This window comes from Lissotriton helveticus, chromosome 1_1, assembly GCF_964261635.1.
Source record: "Lissotriton helveticus chromosome 1_1, aLisHel1.1, whole genome shotgun sequence".
NCBI classification, from domain to species: Eukaryota; Metazoa; Chordata; class Amphibia; order Caudata; family Salamandridae; genus Lissotriton; species Lissotriton helveticus.
In genome coordinates, this window is record NC_136057.1 from 1,347,352,973 (window position 1) to 1,347,365,920 (window position 12,948).

At 46.8% G+C, this 12,948-nt stretch overlaps 1 protein-coding gene across 1 annotated transcript in view; it reads right to left on the reverse strand.

The window, feature by feature from the left end:
• Nucleotides 1–12,948, reverse strand: part of RANGAP1 (Ran GTPase activating protein 1) — a 430,024-nt gene that overhangs the window by 92,350 nt on the left and 324,726 nt on the right. The window lies entirely within an intron of this gene.

Here is a 12,948-nt window from a genome sequence, read left to right on the forward strand (position 1 = left end):
GGAGACGACACTGTTCCTCGTCTTGGCACAGAGTGGGACCGGAGGTGAGCCGCAGGAGGCCTGACCACACGACTAGCCTGCAGGAGCGTGGGAGTGCAGCGGCGTCAGTGGCCTCTGCCACGCCGTCGCAGCAGAGATCTGGGGCGGCCTGATCTTCGGGCAGCTCACCTTGGTGCCGGAGGGGCACGCACATTCAGGTACCGGGGTTCTGTATGTACTTTTTCGAGAAGACACCCCGCACTTCGGCCTTGGGAGATCCGATGTTTGGTCCCCGTCCACACCCCCAGGGGAGTTTCCGTCAGGGTATGTTTCTTTCGGGACTCTGTTTGTTTTTGTCCTGGGTCTTTGGCCCGAGCCCAACTAGAGGGGGTCCCCTCGGATTCTCCTTTCTAGGTCTGTTGAGTTTGATTTGTTCGGAGGGTTGCTGGTTGGGAGAGGGGGGTGGTGGCGGTATGGGGGGGGGGGGGGATCCGGGTGGGAGGTTGTTGGGGTGAGGTTGGGGGAGGGGGGGAAGGTGGTGGCAACCGGTGGGTGTTTGGTATTGTGCGGCTGGCTGAATGCGTGTGTAGGGGGCTGGGAGTGAGAGGGGGGGTTTGGATGTCTGGGGTGAGGGAGAGGAGGAAGCAGGATGCTCTGGTGATTGTGAAGCGGTGGGGTCTGGACCTTCCTCATGCCTCTTAGCATTGGCACGTGGAACGTGAAGGGTCTTAACTCTCCGCAGAAACGCCAAAAGATCTGGAAATACCTTCTGGATCATCATTTAGATGTGGTGGGACTTCAGGAGACCCACCTGGCGCGCAAGGATGAACTTAGGCTCCGCCACAGACAGTTTCCTCTTATCTATAGATCTTCTGCCCATACGAAGCACAGGGGGGTGGCTCTTCTTTTTAGGGCGTCCCTCCAATTTCAGCCTATGGGGGTCAGTTGTGATAAGGAGGGTAGATGGCTGATGGTTAAGGGACTATTGTACGGCCGTTTGTGTACGTTTGTGGTGATGTATGCTCCCAACGCCCAGCAGAATGTCTTTCTTCAGAACCTGTTGGATAAGATCGGTGAATTTGTGGAGGGACATTTGTTTCTAATGGGTGATTTTAATATGGTGTGGGACAAGGCCTTGGACAGCTCTCGAGCCCAAAGGGCGGACTCCGGAACCTTCTCTGTTGATTCCAAAGATCGGATGGGTGAATTGGGGTTGATAGATGGCTAGTGCACTGTGCATACCCAGTCCCGAGATTACACATTCTTCTCCCACGTCCACCAAACATACTCCCGTATAGATCACATTTTTTTGAGCCAAGCACTTAGGGGAGATGTCCGTGATTCTAGGGTTTTTCCGCTCTCGGTCTCCGATCATAGTCTCCTGGTCCTTATGGTGCAGTGGTCGATGAAAGGGGACGGCTTCCGGAAATGGTATTTCCCGGCGGCACTTATTAGGGATGATACCTCATGTAAGGCGCTTAGGGTGGCTATTAGGGAGTTCCTGGCCCTCAACCCCACGGCGGACACTTCAGTGTACAATACATGGGACGCCTGCAAAGCCTCGCTGAGGGGCACCTGCATAGGACTTAACGCCAACCTCAATAAACTACGGAGAAAGGAACGGGAGGACCTAGAGGCGGAACTTGCCAACTTAGAAAGGGCACATAAATTGAATCCGTCACGTGCAACCCGTAGACCTCTGACAGCTGTAAGAGGGAAATTGAGGGCCCATTACACCAATCGGGCTGAGTTCACCCTCCTGCGCTTGCGCCGCGCGTCTTACTCACAGGGGAACAAGGTGGGTAGACACTTGGCCCGTCAACTTCGGGAAAAAAGAGAGAGAGAGAGAGAGAGAGAGAGAGAGTACATTGTAGGGATCCAGGATCCGGGAGGCTCTCTGCAGCATAGAGACTGCGACAAGGCGGATATTTTTGGCCGGTTTTATGCCGCACTGTATGCAGGTGATTCCCTGGATGGTGTGCAGCAGGACACGTTTCTGGCAGACCTCCCCATACCGCAGGTCTCTGATGGGTGGAACGAGCAGCTTGCGGCTCCCTTTTCGAGAGAGGAGGTGCTAGACGCCATTAAGGCTCTGAAACCTAATAAAGCTCCCGGCCCCGATGGCTACACGGCCCTTTTTTATCAATCATTCGCGACGGAGCTGGTGGACTACCTGGTCTCGCTTTTTAATGAAATGGCGATCTCCGGTACGACCACTGGATCCATGGCCGAGGCCATGATAACCGTGATTCCCAAGCAAGGGAAGGATCCCTCCAAGTGCGCATCATACCACCCGATAGCACTCCTTAATGTGGATGCTAAGCTGTATTCCTCTATCATCGCCCGCAGGCTTCAGGACCCGATGCCGGCTCTGGTACATCCAGACCAATCCGGGTTCATAAAGGGTCGGCAAACGCATGACAATTTGCGACGGGTACTGCATTTGATAGAGAAGGCTGAAAGGTTCCGCATTCCGGCAGTGCTGGTGGGATCGGATGCGGAAAAAGCGTTCGATCGGGTCGATTGGGGATTCCTGTTTCGCACCCTATCTGCTTTCGGTTTTTCACGCCAGGTCATCTCCATGATTAGGGCTAATTATAGTTGCCCTAGCTCGAGGGTGATGATTAACGGACATCGGTCTGCCCCCTTCCCTCACTCTCGAGGGACGAGGCAGGGATGCCCCCTTTCCCCTCTCCTCTTCGCGTTGAGTATCGAACCTCTGGCGATTGCGATACGGGAAAAGGAGCAGATCGTAGGCCTTCCCTTTACGGGCGAACAGCACAAGATCTCCTTATTCGCGGATGACGTGCTACTGTCCTTGGGGGACCCACTCCAATCACTGCCACATGTTCAGGAGGTCCTATGTCACTTTGAGTCGGTGGCTGGATTTAAGGTTAACTTCGACAAGTCATACATATTGAACTTGACTCTTTCCCGTGCGGCGATGGAACAGGTGCGTGTGCTCACGGCATTACCGTGGGCGGCTGCCTCCCTATTATACCTGGGAGTGCGACTGACTTCCTCTATAGGGTCTCTATTCGCGGCAAATTTTCCCCCCATGCTAGCGTCGATGCGGGCGGATCTAGATCGGTGGAAACCGAAGTTTCTGTCGTGGCTTGGAAGAATCCATGCCCTTAAGATGGTGCTCTTGCCCAAGTTCCTCTATCTATTCCAGGCTCTTCCCATCCCTGTAGAGGTGGACTTTTTCCGGAAATTGAAAACCTTGATGCTGAAATTTGTGTGGCAGGGCGGACAAGCACGGATTCCATTTTCGACACTGCGTTGTCCTAGGAAAGAGGGAGGAGTGGGATTCCCGGACATGTTTTTATATTACAAGGCTGCGCAGCTCCGTGTGATCGTGGAATGGTCCCAGCGCGGCTCAGAGAAACACTGGCTGCACATGGATAGGAGTGTGGCGGGGAGATCGATATGGGATTTTATCTGGAAGCCCAAGGGGGATAGGCCTAAGAACGCCTACATCAGCACACCGACCAGCACGGTCCTGAAAGTGTGGGATACGGTCTCCAACGGTGACCGCTGGACCATGTTTCCATCCCCCTTTACCCCCATTCACTTCAACCCGGCGTTTCCGCCTGCGATGCAGGAGGAACCCTTCCGACTCTGGAGAGAGGGTGGATGTAGGGCGCTCACGCATCTGTTCCATGGATTGTCCACACTCACGTTCCATAACTGCATGCGGGACTATGGGATCCCGATTACTGAGCGCTTCCGCCATGCCCAGCTTCTTCACTGGGCGACTTCGACGAGGGTGAGGGAGGCCGCCACCAGGGCGCCCTCCCCGTTCAAATCCTTCCTTTTACGCACTTCCACTATGAAGGGGACGATCTCCTTCCTATATGGGTTGCTCCTGGCCACTGCGACCGCCCCGCGACCCCGCTACATGGACCACTGGGAGGTCCTTCTTGACCGGGATATTTCGGAGGTTGAGTGGAAACATCTTTGGAGCGATATCATGTCGCACAATCATTCGGTGGCCCTGAGGGAAGCTCACTTAAAGACTATGCACGATTGGTATCTTTACCCATCCAAGCTCCATAGAATCTTCCCGGCATCCTCGGACAGATGTTGGAGAGGTTGTGGCCTCTTGGGGGACTTCCGCCACATCTGGTGGGACTGCCCGAACATTCGCCCTTTTTGGACGGAAATTTTGGCCAATATTAAAGACATCCTGGGGTACCCGATCTCGGACTCCATGGCCCATGTTCTGCTAGGTCTTCGTGACCCGCAGTTAGAACATCAAACTAAAGCGGATAAACGAATCCTGTGGTTATGCCTGGGAGCAGCTAAACTCACGTTGACAGCAGCGTGGAAGAAACCGCAGGCCCCGGCCTTTTCACTGTGGCACTCGAGACTGTGGGGACTGCTGAGCATGGAAAGAATGGCGGACATCTTCCTGGGCAATTTTAAGAATTTTATGTTCCGATGGGGCCCCTTGGTTCGCTTCTTGTCCCGAGGCTTACCGTCTGCGGTATGCCCGCCCACGCTACGTGCCCTTCACCTCTTCCAGGTCTAAGCGACCTATAGAAATATTGCGATCGGTTGTGTCTGTGTGAGTGTAGTTGCCACCACCGGGGGGGTGGGAAGGGAGGGAGGGCCCAGTTCACCAAGAAGTTTTGTTATTGGTTGCGACTTCGTTCCCGTAATGGGGTTGTTAGCACTATTTCCTCTACTGGGTGCATGGCCAAGCAGGCGCCTCCGCCTGGAACTCTATGTCGAACGCTGGACTCGTCACTGGACTTTGCTATACTGCCATGTGCCCACCCTTGCACTCCCCCATTTGTGTTCTTTGAGAGTATGTATGGCGTCCCCTGTGAGGGACTTATGGCGGACATGTCGCTTGTGTTCTCTTTCCTACTTTGTCTCCACTCTTTTTTTTTCTCCTCTTTCCTAAAAACTTCTAAATAAAAATTTTACAAAAAAAAAAGTCACCAGATGAGTTAAACATTAATGCCATAATAAAAAAACGAATGATAATGATCAGGGATGCACAAAACATGATGTCTAATAAAAATGCTACAGGCCTGTATATTGCTTTGTGAGGATTATAGGGCACATCTCCAAGACATACGAAGTCTGTCTGCAAACACCAAGGTACCTTTATTAACTATCTGTACGTAATATGATTGTGAGTCCTCTCTGGAAGGCAGTGCGTTGTGTGTCTACGTCTAGCAAGGTTCTGAAGCGCTATGTGGATGGAGGCCATGGATGCTTACAATATAATTAAATTATTTGTTTACGAGTGATGGATTCTGGACATAAACACGTTGAGGTCGAGAGAGACGATTCAAGGGAAGCGGTCTTACTATTGCAGGGTTTCAGAAGCAAAGCGTGGACGTCAAGAATTGGACTTTCAAAAGTATAATATTCAAAAGTATTTTCCATAACAACAAAGCATCGCAAATACTTAACTTTTGCTTCGGCAGGAGACGCCAAAGGCTTTCTTCGAACGGTCGGCCAGTCTCCGGTGATCGTCAGCAATTCAAAACAAGCCCGTCAGAGGTTCATGAACTCTGCTGCTTACGAACTTTTGGCTCTGCAACACCGGCGAAAGTGAAAGCGTGCTCGTCGTCACCTTCATCATGGGGCTAGTCTCCAGTGATCGTCAGCAATTCAAAACAAGCCCGTCAGAGGTCCGTGAACTCTGCTGCTTACGTCTTTTGGCTCTGCAACACCGGCAAAAGTGAAAGCGTGCTCGTCGTCACCTTCATCATGGGGCTGTGGCGCGCGGCGGAGACGCCGTCGCTGTGAGCGTGCACATCGGCAGCTCCGAGACTGACTCACGCGCGCGACCAAATCCCATGCGCGCGTTGCCAGCTCTTGTCTCCACTCGTTGTCGGCTGAACCGATGACTATAGTTCTCTAGCGAGAACGCGCTTCTAGCCGAGACCTAAAAAACTGTCCAAGAGGATAACACACGGTCATGAAACTGAAGCGTGTCAAAAACGCATATTTTTTGGGGAGAATATTTATACACTAGATCACAAATGACACTGAAGCAGGTGATCACAGAACAAGTCAGGTTTTCATTTAAATAACACTATATAAATTAAATTAATGATGTAGTGCATGTCCTTAATTTTAGTACATGCCCAGGTAACACTTGGCCCTCTAGTGTACTAAAGTCATGTTGGCAAATGTTTGCAGACTTTTTAAAACAATTATTCAAAACTGAATCAGAATTAAAAAGATTATGGATATCTCTCCAAAAGAACACAGACCCTAATTTAGATCTTGGTGGACGGGTTACTCCATCACAACGGTGATGGATAGCCCTTCCCCCGAAATATAAATCTCATTGTATCCTAAGAGATTTATATTTCGGTGGACGGGATATCTGTCAAGAGTCGTGACGGAGAAACCCGTCCGCCAATCTCTAAATCAGGCCTAACATCTGAGGTGGATCGACAGGATTTCAAAAACGTAACAGTCCTGTTTTTATTATAGCTCTATTCTTGAAGATTTTGGAGAATACACCATAATTCAACTCCAAGCATACTTGGAACAGCATCAAAGGCTGAGAGATTAGCAGTCAGGCTTCAGGCAAAATAGAAGTGAGGAAATGGCACTCGTGGATGTGCAGAACATCTGCCCTGCTTAAGCTATTAGATCTGTCTGGCTTATTCCTCTCTAGGACGATGTCCTGATTGTTCGCCAATACGGTGTGAAACAACTCCTTTATAATCGAGCCCTGGCCGATGTAATGCATTAAGCCATTGTGATTGGTAAGAAATATCCCTTTCTTCTTTCACGGGCTGCTCCATAGCCTTTGGTTCCATGCTGATCAATTACTGTAATTTTCCCTTTAGATGCCGTGTAACCTAGCCATCCCTCCACCCTGTTTGAACGCCCCATTCTAGTCATCCAGGTAGCCTTATTATAATTGGTTTCTGCTGGGCCTTCCCAATTCTTAGTCACTTTAATTGAACGTTTTGATCATAGTTCACCTGATAGCCTTGTCACGATCGTGGTTACCCCTAGACCGATTTCACTTTTTATCCGTGACCCTATTCCATCTATCTCTGCTGAACTACGCCGTCGTTCAGGTCACTGTCAATTTGTAGCTTGTTCTGCATGTGACTAGACGTTTTTCCATCGATCTCTGCTGAGCCACGCCGTCATTTAGACCAATTTTTAGCCTGTTCTGCATGTGACCAGACGTTATTCACCTGTGATCTTCACTGCCCTTCACTGTGCCGTGTCCTACTAGACACTTGATGTTAAGTACTTTTGGACTCTTGCCGGTAATGAACGTTTGAGGAATGAACACTTCACGAGTCGGGCTTTTTAATTTCACACTCACTAGACATCACCCTCACTGTTTTTTGTAAATACTAATCCTTCGAAATGTTTCAAATTTTTTTTATATATCTTTCTCTCTTCCCCTAGGCTATTGTGGCATACTATTTAGGCATATTTTTTGTCCTGATGATGATCCCTTGGATTATGTAAATGGGATCGAAACGCCGTCGACTTGTTGAAACACCATATACTTAAAATGTATATAGAATGTGCTAGGCTTGTAATGGTGTAAATTGAATTTCTGTCATTGTTGCATTTACAGAAATCGCTCACTTCTGCCTAAATACTTTTTTCTGTCCCTTTTCTATTTCTTCACCGTGCCAATTTGTAAGCGTTAGGGCACAGGCTTGTGTCCTACTCTCAAGTATGTAAGGTATTTAATTGACTTATTAAGTGTATAGTAAAAATTCTTGACCTCTGTCCGGCTGGACAAGTCATACTACTCAATATAGTTTCCATTGTGTCTATATTTATTGCTTTCTCGCATTTCTTTTTGCATGGGACCATTGTTGTTTTATAAATATGTTCCCCGAGGTCCTGTGCTGACTCGTATGGATGCCCTTGTTGCTCTGCATACATAATTTGCGCAATCGCTTGATTGCAAGGGCTATTTTTGTCCTTCCACTTCTAGGAGTGGGTCACTTTCCTCACTGCCCTCTCGTAGGTCATTTTGACATACCTCACCCCTTCTTCCCTTTTTAACACAGATATACTGATATGTCTGACCCACCCCCTTTATACTCGGACGAGTATATTGACAAAGTTTGTGCTGGACGTTCGCTTTTTACAGATCAAGACGAGACTACAGTTGTTGGTAGCTCAATTCTCCTAGATGACCTAGAAAAACAAAAGAAAAAATGTGTCCGACTGGAATTAATGACCCTAATGCTTACAGAATATTTGAGGTCCAAAACTATTCCGCTAGGGCTTCAGGTACGAAACATTCCGGGGGTCTTTACTGATAACCCAAGGTATATCACTGGTTTTAGCCATATTGGAACTACGTGCTCGAGACACTGGCTTGTTCTGGGAATTGAAACAGCGGGTGAGGAACTCAAAAAATTAGCTGATATCATTAAAGACTTAGAGAAACAAATCTCTGATAACAACACTATTACTGATGCCAAGAAACTGTTAGATAAGATCGAGAAGAATATAACCGAATTCCACCGCATTGAACAAAATAAAAAATCTATAAAAGTAAAAAAGGATATTAAATGCTTTACCCCAGAAAGAACATACCTGTATCTTCAGAAAGACTTCTATACAAATCGCAATTTTAGCCAAAATCCTCAGAACCCCAGACCTTGGGGTCGCTTTAACCGTAGGAATACAGTAGCGGGTTTTACTGACTCCTCTGCTGACTCTTCTGATAACTCAGACGCTGGTGAAGGCCCTAGTACTGCTGCCCGCAACTCCAATCCTCATTTTTTAGGGAAAGGAACAGGGAGGGGGGAAGCCCCCAAGAGATGCAAAGTCAAACAGCAAGCCCGTTGGCACAATCAACCAGGAGAACGACAAACGAGACAGAAGTTTTACCAATGGTAACCAATCCTGATACTTCAGACATGACTATCCCACTATTTAATCTGTCTGACCATATTCTTTCTTCCCAGGAGATTTCTATTCTCAGTAAGGGGACTTTCCTTTGTACCGACCACCTACCACGATTTTCTGGGACTTCAATCTGAATTGCTGGCATTTTTCCGCAAGATAAGATTACGTGCATTCTTTGAACAGAACCCAGCTCAACCCAAGAATGCGGTCTCCCCCTTCCGCCCTCCTTCTACCTTCTCCCCAACATCCAACATGATTCCAAAGGAGATTCTCACCTTTGAAAAGGTTATCCTCAAAGAAACTACCAACTTAGCCAAAGCCCACACATTCATCCCTTACAATATCACTCTAGATGAGAAAAATGCCATCACATCACTACGTGACAAGAGTGACTTGATTATTAAGCCGGCAGACAAAGGTGGTGGGATTGTGTTACAGAATGTGGATCGTTATAAAACTGAATTATCACGGCAAGTTTCCAACACAGGCCATTATTGCAGACTCTCAACCAACCCTACTAAGGAGCTACAATGCCTGATAAGACAAGTGACCTCTGATGCACTTGAAATTGGTTTTATCTCCAAACATGAATTTAACTTTCTTAATGTAAGTCACCCGAGGACACCGGTTATTTACACATTACCCAAAATCCATAAACGCCTTGTTGATCCCCCTGGGCGTCCTATCGTCTCTGGTTATGGATCTGTGTTGGAACCTCTTGGGCACTATGTTAATTTTTTTCTGAAAGATTTTGTTCCTACTTCATGCTGTTATGTTAGGGACAGTATGTGTATGATAAATCTCACTGAAAAACCATCCTTTTGATCCTGAGAGTGAAACTCTGTGTACATTAGACGTCGAGTCCCTTTACACAAACATCCCCCAAAGAGACTCCCTATTTGTTATGGAAAAAATTCTGAATAAACGTCCTCGTCCACATCCAGTACCAACTCTGTTTATTATTCAGCTGTTGGAAATCTGTCTTACTAGAAACTTTTTTATGTTTGAAAACGACTATTTCCAACAGATTAAGGGTACTTCCATGGGGGCTATTTTCGCTCCTACCCTAGCGATTCTTTACATGGACTGGCTCGAATGCAATACTATCCTCCCTGCCACCAATCCTTTCCACCATGGCATCCATGTGTGGAAACGATATATTGATGATGTTTTTATGATTTGGGGTGGTCCTGTTGAAGTCCTCCCTCCCTTTGTACATTGGTTGAACAACAATTGCAACAGACTTACTTTTACTATAACTCACAGCAAAACAAGTATTCCTTTCTTGGATCTATGTATCCAACATAAAGATGGCCTGCTCTTTACCTCTCTTTCGCAAACCGACGGAGAGAAATACGTTACTCAGCTATAGCAGCTGCCACCCTAGAGCCCTTAGGGACAGTTTACCTTATTCCCAATTTCTGAGACTGAGAAGAAACTGCTTTCAAAAAATTGACTATTTTCATGAGGCCAATTATCTTGCTAACAAACTGAGACTCAGGGGCTACCCACGACGCCTAGTAAAGAACGCCATGAAAAGGGCCTGGTACTGCCCACGTGAGACATTACTAGAATCTAGAGCCATGAAGAAATCTGATAAATTGGTATGTGTTACAACCTTTTCCCCTGTGTCAAACAAAATACGCAGGAGTATACAAAAAAAATTGGCACATTATCAATTCTGGGAACTTGTCGCTAGAAAACCCCCTATTCGCTTTCAAACGCAGTAAGAACCTAAGGGACCAGTTGGTAAGGGCAGCTCTCCCACCTCCTAAAACTGCTAACATTACCCTGAATGACTTATGGTTACTCCCTCCTTTGAGGGGTCACTCCAAATGTGGTTCTTGTGTGGTGTGTGATTTTTGCATGGAAAGTAAGGAATTTGTTTTTAAAGACACCAGCAATGTACTTAAAACCTTCACAAACTGTAACAGTTGTAATCTGATGTACGCAATTTTGTGCCCATGTGTTATGATCTACGTGGGACAAACGAAACAAAAGATTAAACTGAGGATTTCCCAACATCGGAGCCGAATCAGGTGCAAAACCGCAAATGCTCCCCTCGTTGAACACTTTATTGAAAAAGGACATTCGGAGAATGAAATCAAATGGACCGTAATCAGCCAGGTCATTTTACCTATGGGAGGTGGTGACTTGTCCAAAATGCTGAATAAAGAGGAACTTAAATGGATTCTGAGAACTGACATTCTGAACTCTGGTCTTAACCTACAAGAGGATTGGACTAGTTTAATGTAATATGGGTCATTTATTTCTGTGTTATCAGTATTTTCTCATGTCCTCCTTTTCTGAATTGCTCCTTTTAATTATAATTATTGTTTTTCCTGCTCTTATTCTGCACTGCGCCGATGCATGGATTTCGTGCATGCCCTCATTCACCAAAGATGGCTTCCGTCTTGTCCTACACCTATTTCTGTCCCCTTGATTGGCTATCCATCTTCCAATCAGCGCCCACCTTCCCACCACAGGGGTCTCTGTTTAACTTCCTGGTTCCCGGCAAGCAACCGCCACTGCCAGGGAATACACACGAAGCTTGAATTTTCGGTAAGTGTTGTAGCCGCTGGTAAGACTGCTCCGTGATTCCCTCTCATGTACTGAACACTGACCGCCCATTTTCTGAATTAATCCCTACCAGGCTCGTGGAAACGCGACCAACCTAATTGCTGGCGCGTATCTTGTACCCGATCACGGGTCAGCCCCTTTGCTGCCATCGCCCGACACGGGTAAGCTCCGTTACTGTTCAGAGCGGTTTTTTAAGGCCTTGTATGTCTCAACACGGTACTTAATGGCTTATTCCTCTCTAGGACGATGTCCTGATTGTTCGCCAATACGGTGTGAAACAACTCCTTTATAATCGAGCCCTGGCCGATGTAATGCATTAAGCCATTGTGATTGGTAAGAAATATCCCTTTCATCTTTCACGGGCTGCTCCATAGCCTTTGGTTCCATGCTGATCAATTACTGTAATTTTCCCTTTAGATGCCGTGTAACCTAGCCATCCCTCCACCCTGTTTGAACGCCCCATTCTAGTCATCCAGGTAGCCTTATCATAATTGGTTTCTGCTGGGCCTTCCCAATTCTTAGTCACTTTAATTGAACGTTTTGATCATAGTTCACTTGATAGCCTTGTCACGATCGTGGTTACCCCTAGACCGATTTCACTTTTTATCCGTGACCCTATTCCATCTATCTCTGCTGAACTACGCCGTCGTTCAGGTCACTGTCAATTTGTAGCTTGTTCTGCATGTGACTAGACGTGTTTCCATCGATCTCTGCTGAGCCACGCCGTCATTTAGACCAATTTTTAGCCTGTTCTGCATGTGACCAGATGTTATTCACCTGTGATCTTCACTGCCCTTCACTGTGCCGTGTCCTACTAGACACTTGATGTTAAGTACTTTAAACTCTTGCCGGTAATGAACGTTTGAGGAATGAACACTTCACGAGTCGGGATTTTTAATTTCACGCTCACTAGACATCACCCTCACTGTTTTTTGTAAATACTAATCCTTTGAAAAGTTTCAATTTTTTTTTATATATATCTTTCTCTCTTCCCCATGGCTATTGTGGCATACTATTTAGGCATATTTTTTGTCCTGATGATGATCTCTTGGATTATGTAAATGGGATCGAAACGCCGTCGACTTGTTGAAAAACCATATACTTAAAATGTATATAGAATGTGCTATGCTTGTAATGGTGTAAATTGAATTTCTGTCATTGTTGCATTTACAGAAATCGCTCACTTCTGCCTAAATACTTTTCTCTGTCCCTTTTCTATTTCTTCACCTTGCCAATTTGTAAGCGTTAGGGCACAGGGGCACAGGCTTGTGTCCCACTCTCAAGAATGTAAGGTATTTAATTGACTTAAGTTTATAGTAAAAATTCTTGACCTCTGTCCGGCTGGACAAGTCATACTACTCAATATAGTTTCCATTGTGTCTATATTTATTGCTTTCTCGCATTTCTTTTTGCATGGGACCATTGTTGTTTTATAAATATGTTCCCCGAGGTCCTGTGCTGACTCGTATGGGTGCCCTTGTTGCTCTGGGTACATTAGATCGGTCTGTAGCC